This window comes from Gallus gallus, chromosome 1 (assembly GCF_016699485.2).
Source record: "Gallus gallus isolate bGalGal1 chromosome 1, bGalGal1.mat.broiler.GRCg7b, whole genome shotgun sequence".
NCBI lineage: Eukaryota > Metazoa > Chordata > Aves > Galliformes > Phasianidae > Gallus > Gallus gallus.
The window spans coordinates 168,269,757-168,276,710 of record NC_052532.1 but is presented as its reverse complement, the minus strand read 5'-3'; the positions used below and the strand labels follow the sequence as shown (position 1 = coordinate 168,276,710).

At 40.1% G+C, this 6,954-nt stretch overlaps 1 long non-coding RNA gene across 1 annotated transcript; it reads right to left on the bottom strand.

The window, feature by feature from the left end:
• Positions 1-955: 955 nt before the first annotated feature.
• Positions 956-5,220, bottom strand: LOC124417625. Its single transcript, XR_006934052.1, has 3 exons — positions 5,177-5,220; positions 3,393-4,695; positions 956-2,738 (listed from the first exon to the last, which is right to left on the bottom strand). It is a non-coding gene; the product is annotated as an uncharacterized LOC124417625 (long non-coding RNA).
• Positions 5,221-6,954: the final 1,734 nt, after the last annotated feature.

The window sequence follows — 6,954 nt, the reverse complement described above, 5'->3', positions numbered from 1 at the left end:
TCTAACTTGGAGAGAAAATAGAAAACTAATGTTATTTCTTTATCCAAGTCACAACAGTGGTCTGAGAAAAAAATATATATTTTGGAAGTTGAGAGGTTTTCATTTTCTCATAACTGTGCACTAAACCTTCTCCAACTAAAAAAGTTACAGGGAAAATATAAGGTACACGCTTCTGCTTCCATGTAATAAAGGACAGCAAGAGAAGGCAGCAGCGCTCCAGGAACTACTGTCCTAGATACAACAGGATTTCGGCTATCTGTCTGGCACCAGAATCTTCCCTTCTGTGTTCAGAAATAGGCAAGGAAAGAAAAGAGCAAACACCTACAGCTCCCATGAGATGCTCGTAGCACTACTGAGGATGAGGGAATAAAGAGTAGTATGATCCCATGGCTTCTATGCTCCAGTTTGGTTCTGGTTTTCAGGAGCTGGTGGGTCTGCCTATCTGGAGGTACAGATTTTGATTCTCACATTTCTTTTCAACTCTACTGTCTTACAATAATTTTTCCAACAATCTGCCTCTTAGACCTTTTGCAAAAATGGGTATCTTCTTCCCAATAAACACTGTCTGGTTCCAGACACTGGATTACTGGCAGAATGAGGGGACTGAGATCTAAGGCTGAGCACGCCAGAGAAGAACAGCCATCCATTAAGCAGCCAGCAGCAGCTGGTGCATAAACAACTGTTTAAAGTTAATGTTGCAAAAAGGGTGGAAGATGTAGTCTAAGTGTGCTCTTAACTTGAAGAGGCATTGCTGCCCAGGATTATACTAAATGTGAATCAGCATAAAGAAGGTAAATATTATTCTTGTTTTCACCACTACTTTTGTATTCACCAGCTGTATTGAATGCATCCAATGATAGCTTAGTTCTTTGAATAGAGGACAACGTACACAGGAACACCACAATTACCAGCTCTTGACAAAGGTTTCAAAAGGCTGTTTATAAAATGTTTACTAGTATCTATTAGAAAAATATTACAAGTTCAAGACATTATCTCATTTATCGCACTGGGAGGTTCTTACCATATAGCATCTTCCCGTTGGTAGTCTTGACAGGATATCTTATGCTTGAGAGGAGCGAATGACATCAGCAGAACCAGAACTCTTCATCATCTTTGATAAGAAACGCAATAGCTCAGCGAAGAGAGATCGAAAATTGGGATGTCCCTAGCTTCTGTGAGTGAAGAAAATGTGACAGTGCCTGAACTTCATTTTTGTCTGTCCAGCTGCGAAGGTTCCTGGGGAATTTTGACCAGTAAGAAGTCAATTAGTATAGCTAGAATAGCCAGAAACCTGGCAAGGCATTAGTAAAGAGGCAGTTGGAAAACAATTGCAGAGCAGAAGTGTGAAAGTAGGTGGGCGTTTGACCCTTAGCCAAGGTCAGCCCACCACAGTACTGCACAACTGAACCTGGAGATCTGGATCGGTGGCCATCAAAAAGTCTGCTGGAAAGAGACTGTATCCTCTCATAAACGTGCAAGGTGATTATCAGTGTGCATCTGCTCAGAAGCTGTTCACCCCTGTAAATCACGAGAAAGGTAATAACACAAGTATTTGCAAATAGAGATGAACCTATCAAAGAGCTACATGGAAATGGTCAAGATAACCATTTCATCTGAACTGAGCACTTTCCTGTTCACTGAAGAGGCAGAAATACTTTTTCAGTCCATTCTTCACTGCATAAAAGTTATTTTGATTTTCTGTCAAATGCATCAAAATATTTGAGCCTCGACTTTAATTCAAGTGTGATTTAATCAATTCAGTTATTCTTTTAACTGCATTTGAGTGAATCAGCATTTCTGAAACCCAAGAAAGGGGTTTATTGACTTCATAGGTGCTGTTCCAGCTCGTATTTAAGTTAGCCATAGGAGTAATGCTATTTCTCTCCGAGGTTATCAGACTGATAAAGTGGCATCCAATGCAATTTTATTATTTTAGTAGCATGAAATGCAAGCAAACTGGAACCTACCAAAAACAACAACAACAACAAAACACCTATCACCTTTTTCACCCATTTTTAAATGATGAAACTATTAATTAGGTTGACAACAACAATGCCAACCATGCAACTGTGGCACTGGATCCACCTGAGCATGGTTTGGTAGCTGAGACAGCAGTGATGCCCAAGAAGATTTATCCATTCCCTTTGCTCTCCTAAATACGGAAATTCAACAACAACAACAACAAAAACAAAAACAAAACAGTAAAAAACTGCAACCATACCAGTCTATACTTAAATAACAGGAGGCTCCTCCTTTATTTCAGTAGGACTAACTCACTGAGGTGACATTATAAAACCAGGCCTGAAACAAGCAAAAACATCTTAATAATAACTTTATTTTAACCTAAAAACACCATTCCTTGACATGCAATCAGCATTCTCTCAGCAAGAGATATAAAGGGAAGAGTTGTTCTTTATATTTTTTATTTGCAGTGAGTTCTTGCATCATTAGGAAGTAAATAACTATGCCACTGCAATCATGACCTCATCTTCAAACAGTAGGATCTTCTCAGTGTTGCCTTAGTGCAAACGATGTTCCTGCTTCCTCTCCTCTTTTGTGCACAATGCATGGCCAGGAAGAAGTGGGAGTTACTATTTGAGTTTATGTACTACGCATAAGCCTCAGGAGAGTCTGAAGCTGAGCCCATGGTCTCCTGATGATGCCAAGAATGGCTTAAATTCAGCATGGTATGAAGTTTGTGCCTCTTGAAATTTCTGAGTCCAACAAGACACGCAATTCTATAAAAAGAAAAACAACAGAAGGCGAAATGATTTGGCCCAGGATATCTGGCTCTGGGCAGCCTGGTCTGGTGGTTGGCAACCCTGCACATAGCAGGGGAGGTTGAAACTCAATGATCATTGTGGTCCTTTTCAACCCAGGCCATTCTATGATTCTATGATTCTATGATCTGCTGTCAGAGCTGGGAACAGCCATGTACCAGAGACCTGGCTTGGAGACCGTGCTTTTTTTGGAACCATATCAGTTGTTTTTGCATCTGCATCTTCAGAACAATAGTCAGTGGTGTACGAGAAAATCCCTTTCAAGTGGGATACGCTGTGCTACCAAAGAGATTACATAGCTGAACTTAAAATTAAAAAGAAGAAGAAGAAGAAGAAGAAGAAGAAGAAGAAGAAGAAGAAGAAGAAGAAGAAGAAGAAGAAGAAGAAGAAATTCCTAGAACAGTAGTATATACAAAATTGGAATTCAGGAAAGGCACTGAATTCACATTCTGTGGCACTGCCCATAAACACGAAGGTAGATGCTGACATTTACTTTTCTCACATTTATATTCCTAAGAGGAATTATACGTTCAGTTTACACAGATTTATTGCACTTAATTGCTTACCAGCATTTGACGAAGTATTAAGAAGGTAAAAAAAAGTTTTTAGTACCTATTACAATGTCCCAAGCCTCTGTGGATCACGATGATGGAGCCTTTCCTCTAAAACAAAGAGCAATCTAGATGTGAATTTGCACAAATGAAATGGCTTCAGAAGAGGGGAAAAGAGGAAAAAATAGGTAAATGCTGTTTTAAGCCACATGCACAAAAGCACATCTCTGGGGGTGAATGCTGTCCTCCTTGGTGAGTGGCAATATATATGCTCTGTTGCACCTGAAGACCTTAGCCGTGATTTGCTCATTGCCTGCTCCTGAGCAAGTACCCTGGAGAGAAGGGAATTCGTGGTTCTGCTTTTCTGCATCTTGCAGCAGTCTGATAAGGTCATCCACTCTCAAGCACTGAGACTCTTCTAGTATTTTCCATTCTAACTTTGCAGTAATGGGAAAATTCAGGAGTTTATTAAACAAAGGCTTTCTGCAGTATGTTTTGCTTTCTTTCAAATTCTTCAGTATTTGAGGAAAAATATTTTTCTTAAATACTCCTTCTTTTTTTCTAACAGTGTTTTTCTAAAGAGCACTTCCAAGCTGTTCTAGTAGATAGTTTATTTCAGTGACTAACTATGTAATTGGTTACCATTCCAGGTGAAGGTATGAGCTTGTATAACACAGGTTAATCATGCTGAAATCCAAAGAGGCCAGGCCAAGTAGTGAATATTCCAGGATACTGTTAGGTTTTTAGTGCTGCACCACCATGTCCTCTCTCTGTCCATGCCAGGAAGTGATGATGCAATGATCAATGCTCTGTCTGCCCAGGGAGGCAGTGGAGTCACTGTCCCTGGAAGTGTTCAAGGAACGTGTAGATGTGGCACTGAGGGAAATGGTTACTGGGTATGGAGTGGATAGGCTGACAGTTAGACTAGATGACCTCAGTGGTCTTTTCCAACCTTTGTGATTCTGTGATTCTATGGTTCAATAATTTACACATTCTTTTCCACCATTCAGATCAGGGCTGCGTTCTCCACTGGCAATGGCATTAGATCCTGGATGAGGATGTATTTGTCAGAGTAAACTTGTTTCAGTACTGAATTCCTTTAAATTCTTCCTTTGTGCAAAGACCAAAACAGCTTAGGAGCTGCCCACTGTGGCTAGATAGGAAATTGTTTCAATCAATTTCCCACTCTGTGATGATGACACATACTGTAACTCCAGTGCCTGACTCCTACTGCTAATATGGGTTAACACAAATGCGCATCGTCACAAAATCATTTGTCAACAGCAGTGTGAGGATGCCAACCCAGGCTGTCACCATGAGATGAAGATTAGTTTAATCTTCTAAACAAGAGGATGACATCTTAGCTGGAAATGATACAAACCGAGAAAATAAAACATTTTAATTTGAAAATGAGGTTACAGAGTTCTACAAAATTCAGATGATTTAGGCAAACAAGGGTGATGTTACACTGACTTTACTGCAGTTCTTATAAATCATAGCTTAATACTGTAATTGGTAAATTATTTTGAATTTAGCGTTGCATTTGATTTTGAAGAAAGAAGAATTGTCAGAAGTTGGCATTCTCTGTGTTTCCTCAGACCAATATTGTTCTGAACAAGTTTAATTGTGACTGTGCAAATAAAAATTACAGCAGAATCTAGGCTTTTGTTGTTATCCATTGGAGCTAGATACTAGAAAAAAAGAAAAAAACATCAGGTCTAATTCAATGTAAAACACTTGCTTCCATCTCTGTATTTTCTAAAATCCCCATTCACAAGATTCCCTACTGTGGATTATTCCTGAAAAGGAAGGGGATAAGACAGTGGAAGAAAAATTGCCTCCTACCTTCAGCCTTCTTCTCTTCCACCCTTTTATACTTGCTTTGCTGTAGAATTCTACACATACTTCCTGTCTTTATCATTCCTCCTTGGATACCGACAATAATGATTAACTAGATCAGATCTATTTAGAGTTCAAAACTATTCAGTTTATCAGAACACTCATGGGCAGTTCTGCTTTGTTTTGCTCATTTGTATGTACAGGACAAGGTAAGCACCTATGAATGTTTTCCTGCCAGGAACAGGAAGGGGATATTTGCTCGTTTACAGCAATCACTCACAGCCCATCAGCTTTGATTACTGAATTTCTTTGCATGGAAGATCTGCCCAGATCCTTGCTCATGTGCTCAGGCAGGCCTGCAACTCTGCCTGTCCATATACCACAGAAACTACCAGCTGGATCATGAACACACAAAACACTCTTGTAAAATATGATAGCTTGCAATGTCTGAAACCTTGTCCTAGCTCACACTGCTGGAACAAGGGGTGGTGACACCACTGTGATTACGGAATGAGGGCTGTGAAGCAATGGAAAAAGGCACTTCCTACATTAAAATTACCCTTAAAGATTGAGGTCTATTTGCTAGACTAAACGGTGTTTTATTATCAAAGGTTTTATCTCTCCTAATCTGCTTTGTTACAGTGCCGTAATATATCAACTAATGCACACACATGATAACAGAGATTTTTCTATCTAAATGTCTCCATCTTTCCAAGATGTACCACCCTATATCAAGACCAACTCTCAATTTAGAAGGTTTTCCTAGAACATCAGGTCTTTTTTGAGGTTACAAATCCATCTTTCACGTTTCTTCTGATGAACCATGAAGTCTGGTCTTCCATCTCTCCATCACGTTAGCCACTAGTGCTGTCTCTGTTCCTCCTAGCAGCTCCTGCCTAATTGGTCTCCCTTGTTCAACCTCTTAGTGTAATCCTCACTATACCCCTCAACAACCAGCCTGCTCGAAAGTGCCTTTTTCCCACTCATACTCACCAGTTCTCCAGAGCATTTGCATTGCTTAATTTCCTTCCCCTGTCATCAACCTCCCCCCATGCCTGACATTTCCCAAATCCTTTTGCACTGACAGGGTTAATGATGGAACAAAGCATCTGGGAAAAGGAAAGGGCAAAAGCACCTAATTCACTTTCTTTCTTTTTTTTCCCCCTTTTCTCGTTTCCCCTGTTTCTAAGGGTAAAATCTGCAAACACAATTTCAAGGACTGAATGAGGTTGAAATTGCACTGGAGGGGACAATCTGTTCCAGCCCAGAAGGCAGCAGGAAGACAGTCCGAGTGAAAACAAATTGTCTGTCCCCAGTTGTAAAATGGAAAAACAATAGGATTAATCATCTTACACTTCAGGATGCAAGGGTTTGGCAAACTTATCCTGACTGCTCTATTACTACCAAAGCTGAAGTATTGAGACTTACACACAATGAGAAATCGTAAAAGTAGAGCAGCGAAAAGGATGCGGGGGACGCAGGAAGAAAGATTTGAAAGGCAAAATATGCAAAAGTTGGGCTTGAACACATCTGCAAAAGCGGCATGGTGATTTTCTTATCAATATTTGAAGGGTCTGAGCACCAAGGGGAGTTACCTCCTTCAGCAGAAAGGATGCAATTAGGAGTGGTGGATGAAATCACAAAGGAAATGCAAACTGCCCATTGTGGAGAGGAAAATTCAAAGTCTGTTCATACAAAGATACAAGAGGAAGTGGGTGTCCCATTGCTTGGTGTGCAGAGAACTAGACTTGTTCAATGGAAATGCAATGCTAGCAGTGGTTCTG